General features: G+C 40.0%; 2 long non-coding RNA genes across 2 annotated transcripts in view; both read left to right on the forward strand.

Moving 5' to 3' along the window:
* LRMDA (leucine rich melanocyte differentiation associated) overlaps positions 1 to 22240 on the forward strand; it is a 1116486-nt gene that overhangs the window by 933644 nt on the left and 160602 nt on the right. The gene's annotated exons all lie outside the window — the stretch shown is intronic.
* Positions 14845 to 20513, forward strand: LOC146396897 (uncharacterized). The gene is made up of 2 exons (XR_014827745.1): positions 14845 to 17531; positions 17588 to 20513. It is a non-coding gene; the product is annotated as an uncharacterized LOC146396897 (long non-coding RNA).

Raw genomic sequence — 22240 nt, forward strand, 5'->3', positions numbered from 1 at the left:
AGGGAATGTAGAAAGTAAACGATCCAAGGTAAAGCCTCGTGAATGAAGGGAGAGGTGCTGTGGTTAGCTGGGCTTCTCAATCCCTCAGGGTCCCAAAGCCAAGAGAAAATTTATCCTCTTCCACTGAGACATAAACTAAACTCTTTTGGTCATTAATCTGCAAAGCTGATGCCTGCCATGGTCATTCATCAAACATTTTTGTGGAGTGAGTCTGGTGGGGGCCTCTGGGGGGATCTGCCTTTGAAATTCAAAGCACTGTTTTGTCCCCAGAGGATGGAGTGACTTTCTGCCCCCCTTGCCCATCTGGAAGGGAAGTTTCTGCTTCTGCTTTTCTCCGGGCTGAGTCAGAACCTGAAAGGGGCAGCCATCTTTGGGAATCACATGTTTATACTGTAAGATTCTGAATACTCTTCCCTGAGCTGTTGGGTGAGGAAAGAGAAGAAAAATACCTCAGTGGAGACACTGTAAGGCACTCTTTTTCCTAGATTACAGTTCACCATAGAAAAAGGACAATTACTGTTTGCAGTGATTTTTATAGAGGCAAGAGCCTCTGCATTAACCACTGTGAAAAACGAGTAGAATCCTCGAGCTACAAGTCTCAGTTGTCTACCTATAAATCAGGGAATGTTTCCAGGATCTTGAGGAGTGATCTGAATTTACAACCATGTCTGCAAGCTCAGGGACAAACAGGCAATTTGAGGAGAATGGGCATTTCCTACAAAAAGCATGCCCCATGGGTGCTGGGATGTTTTCTTCTCTCCAGTAACTGCCTGCTCATGCTTTGTCCTTGGCTGGAGGTCTGTCTCCTGGAACCTTCCCGTCCTCCCCTGAACTGACCCTACTCCCTTTACAGGTTCCTGTCCTCTGGCCCCCAACTCTGCGTCACATTCCACAGTAGCCACCTTTCTATGCCTTGAGCACATTCTCGTCTTTTCCACCTAGGGCTGTCTACCCTGGCTAGAGATCCATGTCCTAAAGTCTTTCTGAGGTTGGCTGCTTCTTGTCATTGAGGTTTCAACTCTAGTTTCAGCTTCTTGGAGCGGTTTTCTCATGCCACTCACTGTGCAACAAAACCCACTTACCCACCAATCACGTTCCATCAAGCTCAGTGTGGTCCACCTTCTCTTCCTCCTTCTCTCTCCCTCTCTCCCCTTTCCTTCCTCCTTTCTGACCCTCCTCCCTCCTCTTATCTTTCTTCCTCTCCCTCCCGTCCCTCCACTAAATTGTAAACTCCAAAAGAACAAAACCCTCTTGTTCCTGGGATTTATCTATGGCATGTGTTCACTATTTTTTTGGAATGAATGGTTTCTTTGTTCTTTGAGTGTGTAGCTGAAGGTAACCTGACATTTACAGGAAATTTTGTTGCTTCTCATATTTTAAAAAAGTGCTTAGAAACATGTATGTTACATATAATTTACACTTTTTTCTCTTACTCAACTTATGTATTCATTTATTCACTTGATATTTCTTAAGTATTTACTATATGCTAGATACTTTGGCAAGATAGAATAGATAGCAGAGATGTTTCAGCCATCTGAATGATATCATTAAATGGAGGAAGACACATTTGAAAACAAATTTTCATATTTTATATCAAATGTCATATCCAGATCTGTCTGTCCAACTTTCAATTTTCTTTTTCTAACCAAACTGATTTCTTACTACTCCAACTCTGTACCCTCCAGTGAGGCTCTCTCATCATCATCTCACAGCTGTAACTCATCTTTGCTTAAATAGTTCCTTTCTTTTAGAACTGTCTTCCCTCTACTGTTTCCTTGCTCAAATTTTGTATGTCCCTTGAGGCACATTTAGGAGTTTCCTCTCCACTACGAGGTCCATAACCCTATCAGTTCTCATTGCTCCCTGGAGTTCCTCCCTGCAGCCAGTAGAGTTTGGGTGTTCTAAAATTGAGAGCCTACTCCTGATGATGACTTTGCTTGGATATACATTTGTTTTAGGTATGTTAATATTGAAAATCCAACTCAATTCTAGCTTCTTTGAGAAAGGGAACATGTTTAGTAATTCTTCTAAGTCTCTGTCAGTATCATAGGTAGTGTGGAAAACATGGTAGTAGTCCATAAATTCTCACTGATTGATTGGTGTCGAAATTGGGTTGTCAGTTCCAGATGGGGTGCTGAATGAGAGCAGGTCTGGTAAAAGACTCTTCAACATCCAGCCTCCCTGTAGGTCAAGTACAGGCAAAGCTTACAGTGAGAGGTGGTGAAAAGCAAAATTCCGATAGCAAGACCATTATTAATCTACTTAAGCCATTAAGTGTTGTCCAGTATTAGATTGGACCGGAAATCCTGGTTTTCAACTCTTTCCTATTTGAATGCCCAAGAGGCTGTCAGCGAGTAAGAGGAAATGCGGAATTGGCTTTCAGTTGCCTGAGGAGAGGAGCTTAAATTCCAAGATTTATGGCTCTGCTTTACCTGAAACTTTTATTTTGCTTTTACATTTATGTAGCAATTGAATGTACTATATTTCACTTGGTGCTTCTTAAACATTCTAAGGGAACTCTTAAAATACGTATCAACCAATTTAGACAATAATGGTCATAGTAGTCTTTATTGAATGCTTCATCACGCAAGTACATCATGGAAACCCCCCAAAGGTTGATGCTTTCAAAAAGGGACTTAGAGCGAAGGAAGTAGATTTTGTAGTGCAAGTGGTCTGCTTGTAATCTCTGAACTCAGTTACTCTAGCTTTTCAAATTCTTGTAGTAGATAAAAAGACAGGCAGGGTGTACAGCAGCAGGCCTGTATCCTGATTCTGGTAACATTCTGTCTTGGGGCACAGATGGCTTCTTCTCTTTGGCCTAAGTTTCCTATGTCTAAAATAAATGATTGGGTTGAGGAGTACCCACTGTGGTTCAGTGGGTTAAGAACCCAACAAGTTTCCTTGGGGATGCGTGTTTGAAGCCTGACCTTGCTCAGCGATTTAAAGATCCATTGTTGCCATAAGCTGTGGCATGGGCTGCAGATACAGTTCAGATCTGGCATTGCTGTGGCTGTGGTGTAGGCTGGCAGCTCTGATTCAACCCCTAGCCCAGGAACTTCCATATGCAACAGGTGCAGCCCTAAAAATAAATATATACGTACATAAATAAGTTGAATTAAGTATAGGAATATCTCCTACCTCTAAACTCCTATGCATCAACCACTATTCAGACAATAAAAAATGAATTGGATATCCAAAAGGTTATTCAGGCCAAGAAGAAATTTTATGACACTGTGGTTAAACTTGCCCCACATTTCTACGAAGGCCCCATGGTCTTTTTTCCATTGAGCTTTCTTCTCTCATTCGTACCAATCTTACCTTCACTACGTAAAGTGAATTCTCTCTCCTTTTACTCTCCATAGCACTGATTTCCTTCTCTGTTCATGTGCCATTTATTAAAATTATTTGTTGTGTGTACATATTATTTTACTAAGTTGACTTTAAGCTGTAAGTGTGGGGACCATGCTCATACTTTTTAATATCTCCAGAGTGCTCATAGACTGTGCTGAGTCAATGTCTGATGCTCCTGATGCACCTTAACTGACTCCTTATTCCTGGAAATTTTACACCAGCAAGTGTGCAACAAAAGAACTCAAAACAAAGAAGACGAAGAACATCTAGAGGGGTTTTCTCCACTTAATTAGAACTCTCCAAAGGGAAAATTCTTCCACTTTGATCAGTAACCTGAAAACTGTTTTGAATGACTTATCATTTGCATCCCTTTCTTTTGTTAAAATAAGTGCTTGTTTATATGTTAATTTTCTCTCAACAAGGTTAGGATCTTCCTAAGGACAGAGACTGTGTGTTATTCACCTTTGCATCTTCAGCCTCAGTTTACAAAGTGAATGCTCTATAAATACTTATTTAATGTATGTAAGCATAAATGAATGGATGATCTTCTGGTCCAAAGCTAGGAATTCTATTAAAGAAAATATTTAAATCCCTTGACCCCAAACTTACAAGTTGCTAAGGTTGCTCACTCATTTTAAGGTAATATTCACTAATGGGTCCATCCTCAGTTCTGGGAAGATGGTGAGATTTAATAAAACGTGATGACAGAGATGCATAAGTCGATGCTTTTGCGTTGGTTAGCCTAGAAATAACTTCACAGAAGATAGAGTATAGTTTCTGTTCAGTTTCATCTGGCAGCCTTGATCTGGATGGAGGAATATGTTTTATAAAAAGGTAGGATGGTTGAATTTATCCTATCTTAACACCGTATTTGAGATTTGGGATAGGTTGTGTATGGTTTCAATGTCCTAATGTGCCAAAAATGTAAAGCAATATCACACTTGAAAAAAAGAAATTATTCATATATTTTGTAGGATATAATGTTTGTTTTCTGTATCTATAACATTATAAGCAAAAGTAAGACAAATAACAAGCTAGGAGATAATATATAGAAACATAATTAGAGATTTAATTCACTTAGTATAGGACGAGATTTTACAGGTTCTACCAAAAAATCCTGCAGAAGAAAACAGATGGGAGTATTAACTAGGCAATATTAGAAGTACAATCATAGAAAATTCAAAATTGTTGAAATGGGATATTTGTAAATAAAAATTTTGAAGTTAAAAAATAGTCATAATTGTTAAATGTTAGGATATAATCATACTATATTTCTTATATCTTTTCTCCAGAAGTAACTTATTTCAATATTTCTGGAAATCAGCTTTACAGTTTTTACTGTAAATATGACAATAGAGTAGATATACTTTTGGTTCAACAATTCTATTTTTAGGAATCCACTCTAAAGACACAAAGATTCAGCCAAATATTTATTTAAAAGGCTGAAAGTAATTATTTTAATAATTTATTTTTTACAGTAGTTTTGGCTTCATAGCAGAATTGAGAGAAAGGCACAAAGGCTTCCCGTATTCCTCTGTCCATACACATCCATAGCCTCCCCCATCACCACATGTCCCACCAAATTGATACATCCCTTACAATTGATGAACCTACACTGACACATCAAAATCACTCAGGATCCATTGTTTACACTACAGTTTGCTCTTGGTTTTGTATATTCTTTGAGTTCAGACAAATGCATATCATGGATCTACCATTGTTACAGCATACAAAGTATTTTCACTCCCATGAAAGTCCTCTGTGTTCTATTTCTCCCTCCCTCTCTCCCTCCACTCCTAGCAACTAGTGATCTTTTTAATGTCTCCATAGTTTTGCTTTTTCCAGAATATCATCTAGAATCACATAATATGTAGCCCTCTCAGATTGGCTTCTTTCACTTAGTAATATATATTTAAGTTTCTTCCATTTCTTTTTGTGGCTTGACAGCTCATTCATTTTTTAGTGCTGAATAATATTCCATGGTCAGGATGTACTACAGTTTATTTATCCATTCACTGAATAGACATCTTAGTTGCTTCTAAGACTTGGCAATTATGAATAAAGCTGCTATAAACATCTGCCTTCAGGTTTTTGTCTGGACTTACAGTTTTAGCATTTTTGTGTAGATGCCAAGGAGTTTGATTGGTGGATCATTTGGTAAGACTATGTTTAATTTGTGTAGAAGCCACACACTGCCTTCCAAAGAGGTTATACCATTTTGTATTTCCACCAGAAATGAGTGAGAGTTTCTATTGCTACTCATACTCACCAGCATTTTGTATTATCACTATTATCAGATTTTGGTCATTTTAATAGACATGTAGTGGTATCTCTCATGTAGTGTTTAATTTGCATTTCTGTGATGGCATGTGATGTAGAGTACCTTCCTATATGTTTATCAGCCGTCTCTATATCTACTTTAATGAATTATCCATTAATATATTTGTCCCAGTTTGTAATCAGGTTGTTTTCTTACTCTTGAGTTTTATGAGTTCTTTGTATATTTTGAAGAACAGTCCTTTGTCAGATGTGTCTTTTGCAGATATTTTCTTCTAGTCTGTTGCTTTGTCATCTAATTCTCTTCACCTTATCTTTCACAGAGCAGCAGTTTTTAATTTCAATGTAGTCTAGCTTATAAATTATTTCTTTCATAGATTGTGCATTTGGTCTTGTATCACTGTACCTATGGTCATATAGTTTTTCTCCTATGTTATCTTTTAGAGGTTTTTTAGTTTCATGTTTTACATTTAGGTCTATGATCCACTTTGGGCTAATTTTTGTAAAGGGTATAAGATCTGTGTCTATATTATTCTCTGTTTCGCTCTTGATTTTTGCATGTGAATATCTAATTGTCCCAGCACCATTTGTTGAAGAGACTGTCTTTGTTCAGTTGTATTGCTTTTGCTCCTTTGTTGAAGATTAGTTGACTATATTTCTGGGGCTGTGTTTCTAAGCTCTTTATTCTGTTTCATTACTCTGTCTATTCTTTCACATACCACATTTTCTTGATTACTGCAACTTTATGGCAAGTCTTGAAGTCAAATAGTGTCAGTTCTCCAACTTTGTTGTTCTTTAATAGTGCATTGGCTATTCTGGGTTTTTTTTGACTCTCATATAAACTTTAGAATTATTTTGCTGATATCCATAAGATAACTTGCTGGGATTTTGATTGGAATTGCATTGAATCTTCAGATCAATTTGGGAAGAATTTATAGCTTGACAATATTGAATCTTCTTATCCATGAACATGGAATATTTCTCTATTTATTTAGTTCCTGTCTTCTTTTATTCATCAGAGTTTTGTAGTTTTCTTTGGATAGATCTTGTACGTATTTTGTAGAATTTACATTGAAGTATTTCATTTGGGGGATGCTAATGTAAATGGTATTGTGGTTTTTTTAAATTGAAATATAATTGTTTTATAGTATTATATTAATTTCAGGCATTCAACATAGTGGTTCAGTATTTTTATAGGTTATACTCCATTTAAAGTTATTATAAAATATTGGTTATATTCCCTGTGGTATTATGTTTTTAATTTCAAATTCTATTTGTTCATTATTGATATGTAGGGAGACAATGAATGTTTATTTTTATTTTTGTTTGTCTTTTTGCCTTTTCTAGGGCTGCTCCCGCAGCATATGGAGGTTCCCAGGCTAGGGGTCCAATCCGAGATACGTCAGAGCCACAGCAATGCAGGATCTGAGCCGCATCTGCAACCTACACCATGGTTCACGGCAACGCCGGATCCTTAACCCGCTGAGCAAGGCCAGGGACTGAAGCAGCAACCTCATGGTTCCTAGTCAGATTCGTTAACCATTTTGCCACAAAGGGAACTCCAGGAGCCAGTGAACTTTTGTATATTAACTGTGTATCCTTCGTACATGCTATAATTGCTTAGTAATTCCAGGAGTGTTTTTTTTTTTTGTTGTTGTTGATTCTCTAAGATTTTTCTGCACAGACTGTCATTGACATCTATGAACAAAGGCAATTTTATATCTCCTCTCCTAATCAGTGTATCTTTTATTTCCTTTACTTGCCTTATTCCTTAGTAAGAACTTCTGCTCAGATGTTGAAATGGAGTGGTGAGAAGAGACATCCTTGCTTGTAGCTCATGTTAGTGGAAGAGTTTGAGTTTCTCACCATTAAGTATGTTGTTAATAGAAATTGTTCATTGTTTTTACTGAGGAAAATTGAACATACCCTAATGTATCCCATGCACCTAATCAGCTAAGGCAATCCAGTTGCTATGAGAATATGCAGGCGACCCTACCCAGAGTAAGTTATACAGGGATATGTAACTCTGGGTAGAGAGGAAGGAGCTTGTCAAGATATTTCCTGGAGGACATTACATATCTAAACTGCATTTGAAATTAACAGAATCTGCTTTGAGACTTGAAGGATTACTAAAATGTATTTAGCTGAGTTGTGTAGGGGAGATGGCTGGAATGGGAGGAGAATGCCCTAGGAAGAGGAGGTAGCATGTACAACTTATCAGCATGAGAGCACAGCATATTCAGGCCACTGCAAGGAGCTGCCCAGAGCTGGAATTTAGAGCTGAGGTGGTAAGTTTCAAGTGATGAATCTGGCGAGATGGGCAGGGGTAAATCATAGTGGCCTGGACCATTCAATTATCAGAGTTTGATAACAGTATTGAAGGACTGCCAGGCCAGTGATGTGACTGAATTGGTTCTCCTTCCTTCCCTCCAGTAATTATCCATATTTTTATCTTGCATCTGTGGGGTGCTTTTGTGGTATAATGTATATCAAATAAAATTTACCATTTTAATGACTTTTAAGTGTAAGTTCGGTAGCATTAAGTACATTCACGTTGTTGAACAACCATCAACGTCGACTTGGCAAAACTCAAACTCTGAACCAATTACACAATAACCCCCATCCCCCAGTCCCAGCACCTATCCTTCTACTTTCTGATTTTATGAACCTGACAACTCTATGTGCCTCATATAAATGGAATCCTACAGTATGTATCTTTTTATGATTGATTCATCTATTCTGTAGCATGTTTCATAATTTCTTTCCCTTTTAAGGCTGAATAGTATTCCATTGCATGTATATACTGCATTGTGTTTATCCATTTATCCATTGATGGATATTTAGGTTGTTTCTACCTTTTTATTATTTTGAATAAAGGTGCTATGAATATAGGCTTGCAAATAACTCTTTGAGACCCTATTTTCAATTCTTTTGTACGTATACTCAGAATTGGAATTATTGGATCATCTGGTAATTCTATTTTTCATTTTTTGAGGCATGCCATACTATTTTCCATGGCAGCTGCAGCATTTTACAGTCCCATCAACAGTTCACAAGGTTGCAATTTCTCTCTTCTCACCAACACTTATTTTATTTTATTATTTTTTAAATAATTATCCTAGTGGTTATGAAGTGACATCTCATTACAGTTTCAATTTACATTTTCTTAATTATTGGTGATATTGAGCATCTTCTCATGTACTTATTGGCCATTTGTACACCTTCTTGGAGTAATGTCTATGAATTGACTCTTTAGAATGATCCCTCTGGTACTAAGTAGAAGGGTGGGAGGGAGGACAAAAATAGAGGCAGGTAGGAAGTTACTGCACTAATCCAGCCAATGTATGCTAAGGCTTTAGTACTATAACCAGGGCAGTGATATGGGGGTGATGATGATGGTGACATTCGAGACACTGAATTGAGGAGTTCCCATTGTGGCTCAGTAGTAACAAATCTGACTAGTGTCCATGAGGATACAGGTTCAATCCCTGGCCTTGCTCAGTGGGTTAAGGATCCAGTGTTACCATGAGCTATGGTGTAGGTCACAGCTATAGCTTGGATCCTGCATTACTGTGGCTGTGGTGTAGGCTGGCAGCTACAGCTGCGATTCGAACCTTAGCCTGGGAATTTCCATAAGCTCCAGGTGTGGTCTTAAAAAGAAAACAAACAAACAAACAAAAAACCTGGTTGAATTGAAAAGATTTAGTAATTGACTGAATTATTGATGAAACAGAAAAAAAGTCGAGGATAGTCCAAAATGAGTGAATGAATGCACCAAAACCTAGTTGTTAAAATATTAAAATATTTTCCTGTAGTTTTCTGGTGGCACATTGGGTTGAGAATCTGACATTGTCACTGCAGTGCCTCGGATCACTACTGTGGTACAAGTTTTATCCCTGGCCTAGGAACTACTGCATGCCATGGTGTGGCTAAAAATAAAGTAAAATAAAAATAAAATAAAATAAAATAAAATAAAACAAAACTTTCAAAAATAAAACAAGATTTCTTGAGTGCCCTTCAATACTCCTCCCACCTATGCTTTTAGACTGGAATTCCCCAACTGCCAACATGCCCCACAGTCCTCCTAACTAAGAGCTAATGCCCAGAACATTTGAGGAGGAGGGGTGGGACTCTAGGATCCTGCTCAGGCTTAGAGGCCAGTGTCCATTCTGATTGGTCAGGCCCCTTCCACTGATTGTTAGGTCTTTTTCATACTAGCCCTGAGTTGGAGCAGCACTTGCTGACTGTAGCCACGGGGAAAAGATTTTCAGGAGATTTGGAAGGGATTCCCCAGAGGTAGTGTGTTCCATTTTATGGTCTGTTTGAATATTCCTGTGAAAATAGTTAGTGTTCTTGGCTCTAGAGAAAGAAATTTAGGAATTTTCTACGTATCGTGGTCATAGAATCCAAGAAGTTACCATCCAAAGGAAACATTTTTTTTTTTTCCTCTGAAGTGACTCCATTCTTTGATAAAGTTATCCACAAATTGGCAACTATGAAGAGAAATGAGAACCTTTAGCCAGTATTCTGTAGAGGTCATCTGTGCTGGAGATGCATATTGGCAGAATAGCGTAACTGTTCCAGAAATGCAGGAAGCCAGGGATCTGAAAAGGAAATTTCTTTTACTACAGCAACATAAGCTTATCCCAGAGAAGGCTGTTGTTCACTTGCTCCTTGAGTGCTCTTATCTGAAGATGAAGAGCCTGCTCATTTGCTTCCCTCTCCATGATGAGCAGCCTCCAATTTTACTAGAAGCTGATGGCGTGTTTAATTTTTTTTTTTTTTTTTTTTTTTTTAGAAGCCCAGAAGGAAAGCCAGGGCTTCTGCCTACAGAATAAGTAAGGATATCATACCATATATTTTATTGGCAATCCCAGTAGCATTTTCTCCATTGGTGGCTTGTGTGTAACAGAGACCAAACTGCAATTTTCTGACCTGCCAGGATCCATTATGTCTGGTAAATATAGTTTATGCTTGACAGAATCCACACTTAGAGTGGAAAGCCATGCAAATTAAACTAAAGTTTAGGCTAATTTTTGGTAGTGAAAATTATTCTCCCTTGGTGACCTTACTCAGCCTAGAAAAAAAAAAAAAAACAACCAGCAAGCTATTCATGTGGCCTGGACTTCTTTCTTTAGTCAAAATAATAAAAGCCTTTGGAATGGCCCAGCTCCTGATTCTCATCGCTCTCCTGTCTTTCATGGAGCCTAATATTCTACAGTCATGGGAAGATTTTTATGTGATTGAAGGTCAGATAATAAAATACTTTCTTCAAAATAACTGCTCTTGGTCCTCTTGGAGATCTGTGCAAATTCTATCTGTGGATTTGTAGAGGCTGTACCACCACTGAGTCTTGGTAGTTTGGTACAAATAATATTTTTTAAAAAATGTCCCCATTGCCTTGGTTTAAGGTTAGTCTTACTTCAGAAGATGTCTCACTGTTGACAGTTTGTACTGTAAGATTGACAGAGAACTCTGGTAATATTGACTATTGGTTAGAAACAGTCTTAGTTGATCTTAAAGTATATTTAATGGTCATTATGACTTATATGAATATATCTAGTTTGTATAGTTTATACAGCTTGGTCTCCAACATTGTTTTGATAATCCTATCTTCATCCACTGTGGGACAGAAAAGGCAACATTAACTACTCCATTTTATGGTTGAGAAATTGAAAGTCTCTTTAGGTTAAAGGGTAGTGAACTTGCCCTAAATGATAACTCTCAAATTTTGGGAGACAGAAGATCACACATCTCCTTAGAACTGCCGTTTATAGTCTAGCATGACCAGAATTAATAGGCTGTTTGTTACTAGATATGATGTAAGAGCAAGATGACTTTATTTTAGTTTATAAAGACATTCTCAGAAACTGAAGTTTAAAAAATGCTGTTTATAGATTGGGCACTCAGGGAGACAAAATTATAGGCCATCGGGAGATTCCAATCCATTCTGCAAGAATCTGCCTTAGGAATGCTGAAGGAAGTCAGGAGAGGAGAACATAAGAGCCCAACTCTCTTAGATCACTCTCATCTTTCTGCAAAGGATGAGGTTCTTGTGTTTTTCATGGATAATCCTGTTTTGCCAAGTACTAACAAATATTCCAAGAAGATGAAACATGACCTTGTGGTGATTCTTCACAGGCATCATGCTGAAAAAGAATGAGTTTCTGACCAAGGATTAAGAATCTTGCTTTGGGAGTTCCCCTCGTGGCTCAGCTGTTAATGAACTCGACTAGTATCCATGAGGACATGGGTTCAATCCCTGGCCTCCCTCAGTAGGTTAAGGATCTGACATTGGCATGAGCTGTGGTGTAGGTTGCAGACAGGGCTCAGATCCTGTGTTGCTATGCTGTGGCATAGGCTGGCAGCTATAGCTCCAATTCCGCCCCTAGCCTGGGCTCCTCCATTTGTTGTGAGTGTGGCCCTAAAGAGACAATCATCATCATCATCATCATCATCATCATCATCATCATCATCTTGTTTTGGTTTGTTCACACTGGGGTTGGACCGCAGCCTGCTGTGGCTCTCTGGATGAAGACCCTGTGTTAATTCCCAGGGTAAGCTTACCCAGATTTATCATGGTCACCTGTGAAAGAATATTCTAGGAAAGATATTGGCCTCTTTGACCAAGCATGTGGAAGGCGCCTGAGCCTCTTCACAGCAGACTAAAAGCAGGACCATCCCCCAACACTGTTACCACTCTATCTCCACCACTACTGTTGTTGTTGTTATTATTATTATTATTACTATTAATTTTAGGAAGAGGTTGTCAAGTCTGCTGTCTTGTTTTTTAGTCGTGGGTCAAGTGACAGAGTGACAGTGTGCCCAGATATGTATTAATCACCGGAAGTGTATGAAGGCCTAATATCCCCTAGTGTTTTTTCCCATTGTCATTTTCCGAGTTGTGTTAGGCATTACACATACAGCATACAAAATAAAATTCAAATTCACCAATGAAAGAGATACAAGTCATCTTGTTTATGCCCTCTTTTGGGCTTAATTCCCAGAAATAGAGCAAATCTAAGAGAAGTAGGTTTTTGAACCAGTCATGCTACTTCTAAACTCACCACCTAAAGCCAGCGTGTGCCCCTGACCTTGAAAAAGGAATGGATTCACATTCCTGAGATTAAATAAGCACCCCTAAAGGGGAACTACAGGAGGAACAAGCCAGTGCAACCTCTTCTTGGGTGAAGTGCCACAAACCTGAATGAATCAAAACATATTTCTGGTCTACGATCAGCAGCAAATCTTCAGAACTCCTTCTCAATTATGCCACCTTACTATAGCCTTGGCTGGCTCTCATAATTGCCTCATCATTGCTGATTTTTTTATATAATAGGCATCTTTGCACTCATGGCTCAACTATCTCAGCTGAAACGTCTCCTGTAGTTTTTTTTTTTGGCAGACAAATGTGGTCATTACCCCTCTGTTCATTCAATATGGGTGATCAGGATGAGGATGAGATGCAGACCTGACTCATCAGAGGGTGGCTTGGCTTCACTTCTGTGCCACCAATGTTGTCTCCTTTTAGTACTGACCATAATTTCTGATAAACCCATTTTAATTCATTCACCAATATGTACTGCTTCCATACCACATGATTTAGAGTCACGTATGCTCTTTGGCTTTTATGTTCTTTTCCTTTCCTTTTCTCTGGTGTGTGTTTAGATCACATTCCCATATTTTTTCCTCTTGGTCTAAGACTTATGTTAGATTATTCAAGCTAGATTTTCAAATTCTTTGAAAACTCTTTGTCAGTCTAAATCTAGCTTAGTGCCTTAGCAGTAATTATTTATCACACGAAAGAATATTTTCCAACACTTATAGGCAATCAAGAATTAATCAGAAATTCCTGTCATGGCTCAGAAGTTAATGAATCTGACTAGAATTCCTAAGGAGACAGGTTCAATCCCTGGCCTTGCTCAGTAGACTAAGGATCTGGAGTTGCCATGAGCTGTGGAACCTGCATCTGTGGCTGTGGCGTAGGCTGGTAGCTACAGCTCTGATTCGACCCCTAGCCTGGGAACCTTCATGCTGCCGGTATGGACCTAAAAAGCAAAAAACAAAACAAAACAAACAAAACAAAGAAATAATCATATCCCTAAAACAGTGTGAAAACATGATGTTTAGTTGGACTGGTAGGAATAAATATAAACCACATAACTGTAAGAGAATCATTTAAGAAGAGTACCAACAGCAATTTATTTTTATTATATTCTGTGGGTTGCCTATCACAAAAAATTCCTTGTGAAAAGAGAAAATTAGAGCTCAATTGGTTGACTGGGGTTGATGAGTCAGTTGGAGACTTTAGCATCTTACCATGAGCTGTGTTCTTATCCCTTGGAACTCCTGAGCATTGCTGACTGAAGAGGATTCTGAAAGCTGTCATGTTTGAAGGGCTCAAGAAAGAAGGAGGTCCACACTCCCTGTGACTTGGTTAACAGGTCCTCCAATTTGTATGCTTCTTCCTAATTGATTGTGAGCCTTTTTGTTGGGGAACCACTGGAGAACAGTATGACTGTGGGTATGCAGTACAAAAGCAGCAATAAATCTATGGCTTTTGAGTAATTTTTACTCAATCGACCTGCTTTTTTGGCAAATGAATCCCAACTTGTCTTGCTTTAAAGATCAGATAAGGAAACAGAATCAGCCTGGGTTTCCTGCTCCAGATGACTAAAACAAAACCAGAAACACTGCATGGTGTGGAGGGAGTAGGGAACAGAAATAAGAACACCATTATTCTTTGTCTCTTCTTTTCCCTGGGGAGATACTGGCACCCAAATATTCAGCGGTAGGGAGATGTGTGGAAAGCAGCCTAGCCAAAGGATCTGTGGTCATCAGGAGTCATAAATCAGATATGAGAGGGAGAGACTAGATGGTAGGGGAGGAAAGTGACGATGCAATTCTTTCAGCTATAGCTCCTCAAATGCACTCTCTTACTCAGAAGAGTGAGGACCTCCATTCCACCCTTTTCTGCTCCCCCCAAAACTTCAGGAATGTCAGATGAAATACCGTGCTCTTTTCTAATCACTTCTGAACCAGCAAGATATAAGTGACCTGGAGGGGATTCAGTGAGAGCCAAAGAAATGATTTAAGATCTGGATATGCCAATGACCCAGTGGGGGTTTCCTCTCTGCACCTCTAGATCTGACTTTTGAGAAGACAGTCAAATCACTAGATGTGTATTGTTTGGCCCAGAGTGGACAGACAGTATGGTCTAGCTTGTCCCCAGCTGAGGGGCCAATAGCTGATAAATATATATTAAATTTTTATTTTTAAAAGTTTTATTGAAAATAGTTATCTCAAATTTATCTTCACTCATTTCCCAGAGTACCTGAGTCATCATAGACTCTCTCTGCCCCGAGCCCCCAGGAGTTTTTTTGTGCTCCACACAGCTCTACTTTACTCAGGGAGATTGCCTCTGGAGGTGGAAATGGGCCTCCTCTTTTTCCCCAAGTTGCCTGGAGATCAAGAGGGTGAGACTTAAACCTCTTTCACTGGAGACATGTCATCTCCCAAGCTTATTTGTGGTTCCCATTTTTGGTATATGAGCAAAATCATTTTATTATACCATCAGTCCAGGGGCTGATGAGAAATCTGTCTTTTTTGTTAATCACCTGAAAGTGACCCAGACAAGCAGCGGAGGGAATTGGTCAAGTTGTTGCCACCAACCCAACCAAAGTGCTTTGTTCAGTGGTCACAGTGTCTCAGGCAGCTCCTTGGAAGACCTTGAGCCAGTGAGGCTGTTTTTATTGGCCACCCCCTTTTTTAGGCTAGGATCCTTCACACTGAGCTTCTGATACAGTGAGAGTTGTGGAGCTCTTGTTGCTAGCCAGAAACGAGGGGCAGGGGCCGCTAGCACTGGGAGTCTTGGTACATTGACCTTGACACTCCATATTCCTGTTTAATTAATTTCCTAACTTTGTTGGGAAAAGATGAAATAAATAAGGTCCACTGACCACTCCATAAATTGTTTCTGAAGTTCGACTGGACATAAAAATCTACCTTCCCAAGCCACACAACATAATTTATTTTACGACTCCCTCTCGGCATCAGGTCTGGACTAAACTTGAGTTTAAAGGCTGTGCCTTTGCTTCCTGGTGCTGGTGGTCACAGTGTGTCCTTTCTTGGCAGTGGCCATGGGCCCAGCATAACAGACCTCTGAAAGTTGAATGGATTAATCATTCTGAAGGCATGCTGGCCTCCCCAGTTCCCCTGCAGGATGTCCGAGAACCAGAGAGGAGACTGTTGTAGTTCACAAATGGCAGAGAGAGAGAGATGTCTGAAGACTCACAAAAATATGGGAGGGGAAAAGAAACAGGACGAGAGCTTTTAAATTGTACATGCTAGTGTTTTCACTAAACCAAAGAGTATTACTATATATATATATATACATATAGCCGCTCCTAGAGCAGGAACTGTGATGAGTCCAACCTTTTTATTACAATCAGGTTTTCTCTAAATATATTATGCCCCGCAGGTCAAAATGATTTACTTCTCTATTTTGGGACATCTGAGTTCTATTCTACTGTTGCCAGTATGTTTTCAGCTGTGCCAAAACTGAGCAGGTCTGCGGTTCCTTTGTAACATCAAAACGGAGACATTTATCATTGAGATTTATCATGGGACAGCCTGCCAGATGGTTTGGGTATTTTAAAGGTGAACTGCATGGGCCTTGATTAGCTCATGCAGACTTCCAGCTAAAGACAACTCTATCAGTTGCTCAGTGAAAAACATTGGATTCCCTTCCACCCAACCCCCTCCCTCTGTTCTTCTAGTAATGCGGAAAATATTAATGTAATGGCAGATGCGGCATAGATTGTCATTTCAGGAAGAAAACCAAGCCATAACCAATTCCACTGATTGCATTCTAATTATAACGTGACCTCCTGTTGCTTTGCATAGAGGCCGTATTCATTTCAGTACACCACTGTAAAACTTGCCGAGTCAACGACCCTCAAAGGGGCAATTGTAAGATTTAAGCTTGGATTTTTTTGCTCATACCAAAGACCTTTATTCTGCCAAGCCTCTGCTGATTGGGCCAGAAAGAATGCATTTGATTATATAGACTAAACTTATTGGGAACAGAACCTTTGTGCTTTGAAATGCTTTTCATTCAAATTACATTCAGACATTCAATCAACATTGATTATGATATGGATTGGCAATGGGGAATGCCTTCGGTTTTGGGTCTGGCTGGAGAGTTTGCTCAGCTCCTCACTAGATAACTGCAACCAGGAGGCCAACTGTTCTTTAACCTTAAACCTGAGTTTCCCACGAGAGGGGGGGGGTTCTCTAAAGACCAGGGTTTTCTTATCCCCATATAATCCAGTTTACCAAGATCATTTCTTTACTGGGAGATTTTGGGTCTTCAGGGCTTCCACATTTCATTAATTTCTGGGAGCTATGGGGGTATGGGTGTACATTCTTCCTTGTATTAAGTAAGATGTGTCCTTGACTTTGCACAAGAAAAGCTAGGAGAATCCATCTTAGACTCTAGTTATAGGTCATGGATTTTGTATGGTGGGAAGAAGCAAGCCCTAGGGGAGGATTTAGGGAGTCAAGATTCTAGTCATAACTGCTATCTGTATAACTGAGGGCAAGCCTCAGTTTTTTCATCTGCAAAATGAACTAATAATAATAGGTGGTCCCAAGGTTTAATTCACAATACTGGTGATTTGAAAATACCAAGAAGCAATGTAAAATCAAAGTGTTCTTCTTTTTTATTATTATTTATATGTCAGTGTGGATATGTGTGTTTGTTGGGACAGTTTGCCTGGAGCTAGAATGCATAGGATTGTGACTTCCAGCTTCCTGGAAGATTCTCTCCCTGCCATCTTGATGAAGCAAGAGGCCATGGTAGAGAGACCCACATGACAAGCAAGAGTCAAGAGTGAGGAGCAGTGAGCCTCCACCCATGAGGAATTGACTGCAACCAGGAGTCAAGAGTGAGGAGCAGTGAGCCTCCACCCATGAGGAATTGAATCCTGCCAACAACTTCCCCAGTTGAGCCTCGGATGAGACCTTAGCCTTAGCTGATAACTTGAGGGCAGCCCTCTAAGACACCTGAAGGAGGACAGCTAAGCTGTACTCATATGCCTGACCTAGAGAATCTGTGAAACCGTAAATGTGTTGTTTTAAGCTGCCAAGTTTGTGGTAATTTGTTACACACTAATAGTTAACTGTTATACCAGAGTGGCCAGTTTACCATCTGACAATGTTGATTCTTTGCTCAAAAATACTAGATGGCTCCAAGAGTCTCTGTATTTGGTCCTGAACTACCTGTCCAAGCTACTTCCTGACTCTCTGTTGTGAGAATCATGAGTTCAGTTCTTACATAACTTTGGCTTTCTGTCTTTTACCCTTTGCTGACATCGTGACCATTTCCTGGCTTCTCTTTATGACTAAATCCCCTGTCTTTTTTAAAAGCCCACTTAAATGCCTCCTCTTCCATAAAACCTTTGTGATCCCTACAGTGCTATAGAACTCTGAGCTGCCATCATTATATACCTTGGATCACTTTTCATTTTTTACCTCACAGAGGAGGAGTTGAGGGCATTGTCCTGGCTCTGCTACTGGATTACAGATTTTATGAAGGGGGAGGCGGCTCCTAATTTATCTTCACATGCCTTCAGAGGTCCCCCTGTAATGACTTGTGGATAGTATGCTCTCAAGGAAGAAATACTCATTCAAGGAAAGCAATCTAGTTTGCCCACAAGATAGGTAAAGTACAAGTGGTTTGTAGAATTACTGGTTTATGTCTTGACTATTCTTTCATTCATTCTTTCCCTCTCTACCACATGCCAGACATCTTCCGAAGAGACGGGAATAAGGCTGGACTCTTTGGTGCTATGCTTGAAGTTTTATGTTCTGTGGTTGCCACTTTGAGATTTTTAAAAATTTTGCCTTTGGATCTGTATTTTGTAAATAGTCCAGTAGGACAGTGGGGTATGGGCTAGCAGATCAGAACCGTAAATGTGTTGCCTCCTAGCCTCCCTGGAACAACTTCTCAATGATCCATTCCCCTTAACTCCAACCCTGATGGGGGCCTGGGCACCGACACGGGAGAGTCAGGATTGTGTTAGCAAATTGGGTCCCACTGCTCACTGCTCATAAAAGCGAATTCACAGATGTTAGTAGAAAGGAGAGTTGTCTTTAATCAGAGTGGCAGCTGTCTGGGAAGATGGTAGATTCAGTGTCCCCAAAAAACTACCCCCAAGATTCTCCTCGGCCGTGAAAGCTTATAAAAGGAAACAGGAAAGAAATCTCAGTGAATCATTGAGGTCGGCATTGTCACCATCCCTCACTGCCTGCAGGCTTCTTGACTTCTTATGATCTTCCTCTAGATATTATCTTTTTCACCCAGTTTGTCCACATGGTTTATTCAAGAGATGACTGAAGGGGAAGCTAGGGAAGAGATCTTGTCATCTGTTAATTACTTATTCCTCATTTCTACTTATTTCATCTTTGGAAAACACCTACAAGTGAGATAAGGTATTGTGTAATTAAAAGATTTGAAAAGTGTGCTTGGGCCAGAGATGAGTAGAGCATGGGGATACTTGGTTAGAAGGTAGTTACAGTATAATTTTACTAGAAGTGACAAGGAAAGTGGCTCCTGCTGAAGGCTGTTTCCTGCAAAGAGCTACATGCTGTTGGATGTGTGTATCCTGCGTGCCAAGTCACCAGGTGAGGGCTCTGGGCACCTGTGTGGGTCTGTAATTTCCCCCTAGTCAAAACATGATATTAATGGCATTTGCAGCAACATGGATTGACCTAGAGATTATTACACTAAGTGAAGCAAGCCAGACAGTGATAGACAAACATCATATGATATCACTTATATATGGAATCTTAAAAATGGTATACAAATGAACTCATTTGCAGAATAGAAATAGACTCAAGACTTTGCAAAACTTATGGTTACCAAAGGGGACAGGTGGAGGGGGAGGGTGGACTGGGGGTTTGGGATGGAAATATTCTAAAATTAGGTTGTGATTATGGTTGTACAACTATAAATATAATAAAATTCATTGAATGATAACAAAAACATGATATTAAATAGCAAATAAAAAGCACAGGTTGGCAGGTTGAGAAAAAGACCAGAGGAAAAGAAAAAAATTCTCTTGCTTTTTGAACAAGGAGCCCCACAGTTTCATTTGTCAGGGACCCTGCATGTTATATAGCCAGCCCTGACTATAGGTTTCTTGAAAAACCAGACAGACAGGAGTCCATTTTTAGCAGCAACAACAGACAATGGACAGTAAGCAAGATGACTTTAGAGTTTTAAGTGCTTTGAAAATAAAAAATGAGGTGATGTCTGGAAAGTGAGTGTGGTTTGGGGTACCTTTTCCCTTAGAGAGGATTGTTAGGGAACCCTCCAAGGGAAGCTAACTTATGAAGGAGGAAAAAATCGGGCCAAGTGAGGAATATTGGGCGGGTTCCAGTGCAGGAAAGAGCTAGATCACAATCCTTGTGGCTGGAACAAGCTTGGGTTAGTCAAGGGGCTAGACACAAAATCCAGTGGAGGAGATGGGGTGACTTTGCAAAGGTAGGGTAGCAGAAATTGGCACAGCATTGTGAATCAACTATACTTTACTAATAAAAAAAAAAATTAGAAGTTCTCATTGTGGCTCAGTGTCTTAAGGACCTGACATGGTCTCTGTGAGGATGCAGGTTTGATCCCTGGCCTTGTTCAGTGGGTTAATGACCTGGGGTTGCTGCATGTTTTGGTGTAGGTGATAGATGGAGCTTGGATCTGGTGTTGCCATGGCTGTTCTTAGACTGGCAACTGCAGCTCCGATTTGACCCCTAGCCTGGGAACTTTCCATATGCCACAGATATGTCCCTAAAACAAAACAAAAATAAATAAATAAAAAAGGAAAAAAGCAAAGGTAGGATGCATCTGGGTCCTTTAATGCTTTGCTGGCCTGGTGAGGAGAGATTGTCCCTGAACCTGCCCAGGTCTGTGGGCCTGTGTTTTCTCACGGACGAATCACTAAGGAGGGGTTTTATTGCAACAGGCTTTCCCCGCCATTTTTAGCTTAATTTAATTCCTTCTTATGTTCAACATAGCTATGTTAAATTGCTTAAAATAGAGATATTTTTCACAAAGGTATGTAACTTAGAGAGGATGTGAATTAGCCTATGTGGGCCAAATAATTTGGAGTTGCTTTGCAAATGGAACTCTATTTTCCTTCTCCCTGGAACCTCAAGGACTGTCAGATCTGCTCCAGAGGTCACAAGCTAGCACCTTATGGCCCAAATCTAGGGCCCAGAGGCATTTTATTTGCTCTGCAAGTTGCTTTTAACTCAACTGGGTTGTCCTGCCAATGGGCCTGTGACCCTGTGGTAGCTCCACCCTCATTTTCCCTGTTGTCTCCTGCTTGCTCTCGCCTTCATGCTTGGACTCATCTCTTTGATGATTTCTCATTAAAATTCGTTACTCCACAGTATAGTGCAGACCCAGGAATGTTGGTGTGTAGCAGAACCATGGAGCCAAGTATCCAGAATAATCTAAGCCCCTGAACTATTTCCTCCTGATCCCCTTTGCCAGCCTCTTCACATCACTGACCTTGAAAGTCAGCGGTGGGGAAAGGCAAGTGAGACAACCAAGAGTCCCTCTGCCCTTGGGCCACCTGTCTGCTGTCCCCATGGTGTGGGCTCCACAGAAATGGTAATCCAGGAGGCCCCGAGGGGTTCATAGTGCAGCCCTTGCTGTCTACCTGAAGGCTGTTCTTGTAAAGACTTGGGACTTTGGCTGAGAAGGAAATTTAGTAATTTTGTTATTTTTCCTTGATAATGCTAAAATCATTAATCTTCGAAGATAAGTACTGTGCAGGGCATAACGAGTTAGACTTGTTGATAATTATAATTTTGAAGGGTTTGAGCTTGCTGTCAGCCAAGTAATTAAAGGGGTGGGACCAGGTTCTACTTTGTTCTTGATGGGTTGTGCTTTCTGGGAAGACCTCTTCTCTGCATGACAAAAACACCCTTTCCTTCTGGGCCTGTGATGCTGGGAAAGGGTTAATTGACTCAAGGGAAGAAGTCCACTGGCTTGGGGAGTTTTCTCTTTGCCTGATTCCCCCCTGGCCTTTTGTCTTTTCCCTACAATATTCCCATTGTTTTGGAAAAGGCAGACACTCGGACAAGACAGATCCCACTCCACACTGATGGAACAGAGATCAGGGGTCTGGTCACGCAGGCCCAGGGAAGAAGCACCAGTTCTCTCCCTCTTCATCAACTGCCCTCCTTCACCCAATTGCCCAGAAGCTGCCATTTTTTTAATAAACTTCTGGTATATACTAGCGCCAGACTAAAAAAAAAATTTGAACAAAAAGAAAAGAGGAAGAGAAAATGGAAAACTAATGATTCAAGAAATCACATAGCACGAGATAATTCTATTTTGAAATCACAGCAGTGGCACCCAGAGGCGGACGCTCCCCAAATTACTAGTGAAAACCCTTTGATGTATCCAGTTGTAAGAAAGCCCAAGGCACTTTTTTATTATTATTATGAGTGCCTCACATTCCCCGAAAGAAGCATTTAGCAGCTATTTTTAAATGTCTGTATGTGAGGCAAGGCCCCCCCCCCCAAAAAAAAAGATTCCTAAAAA

Source organism: Sus scrofa, chromosome 14 (genome assembly GCF_054392235.1).
Source record: "Sus scrofa isolate SSC_HxYL_T2T_F1_AM1 chromosome 14, Sscrofa_HxYL_maternal_Yorkshire_Landrace_v2.0, whole genome shotgun sequence".
Taxonomy (NCBI): Eukaryota; Metazoa; Chordata; class Mammalia; order Artiodactyla; family Suidae; genus Sus; species Sus scrofa.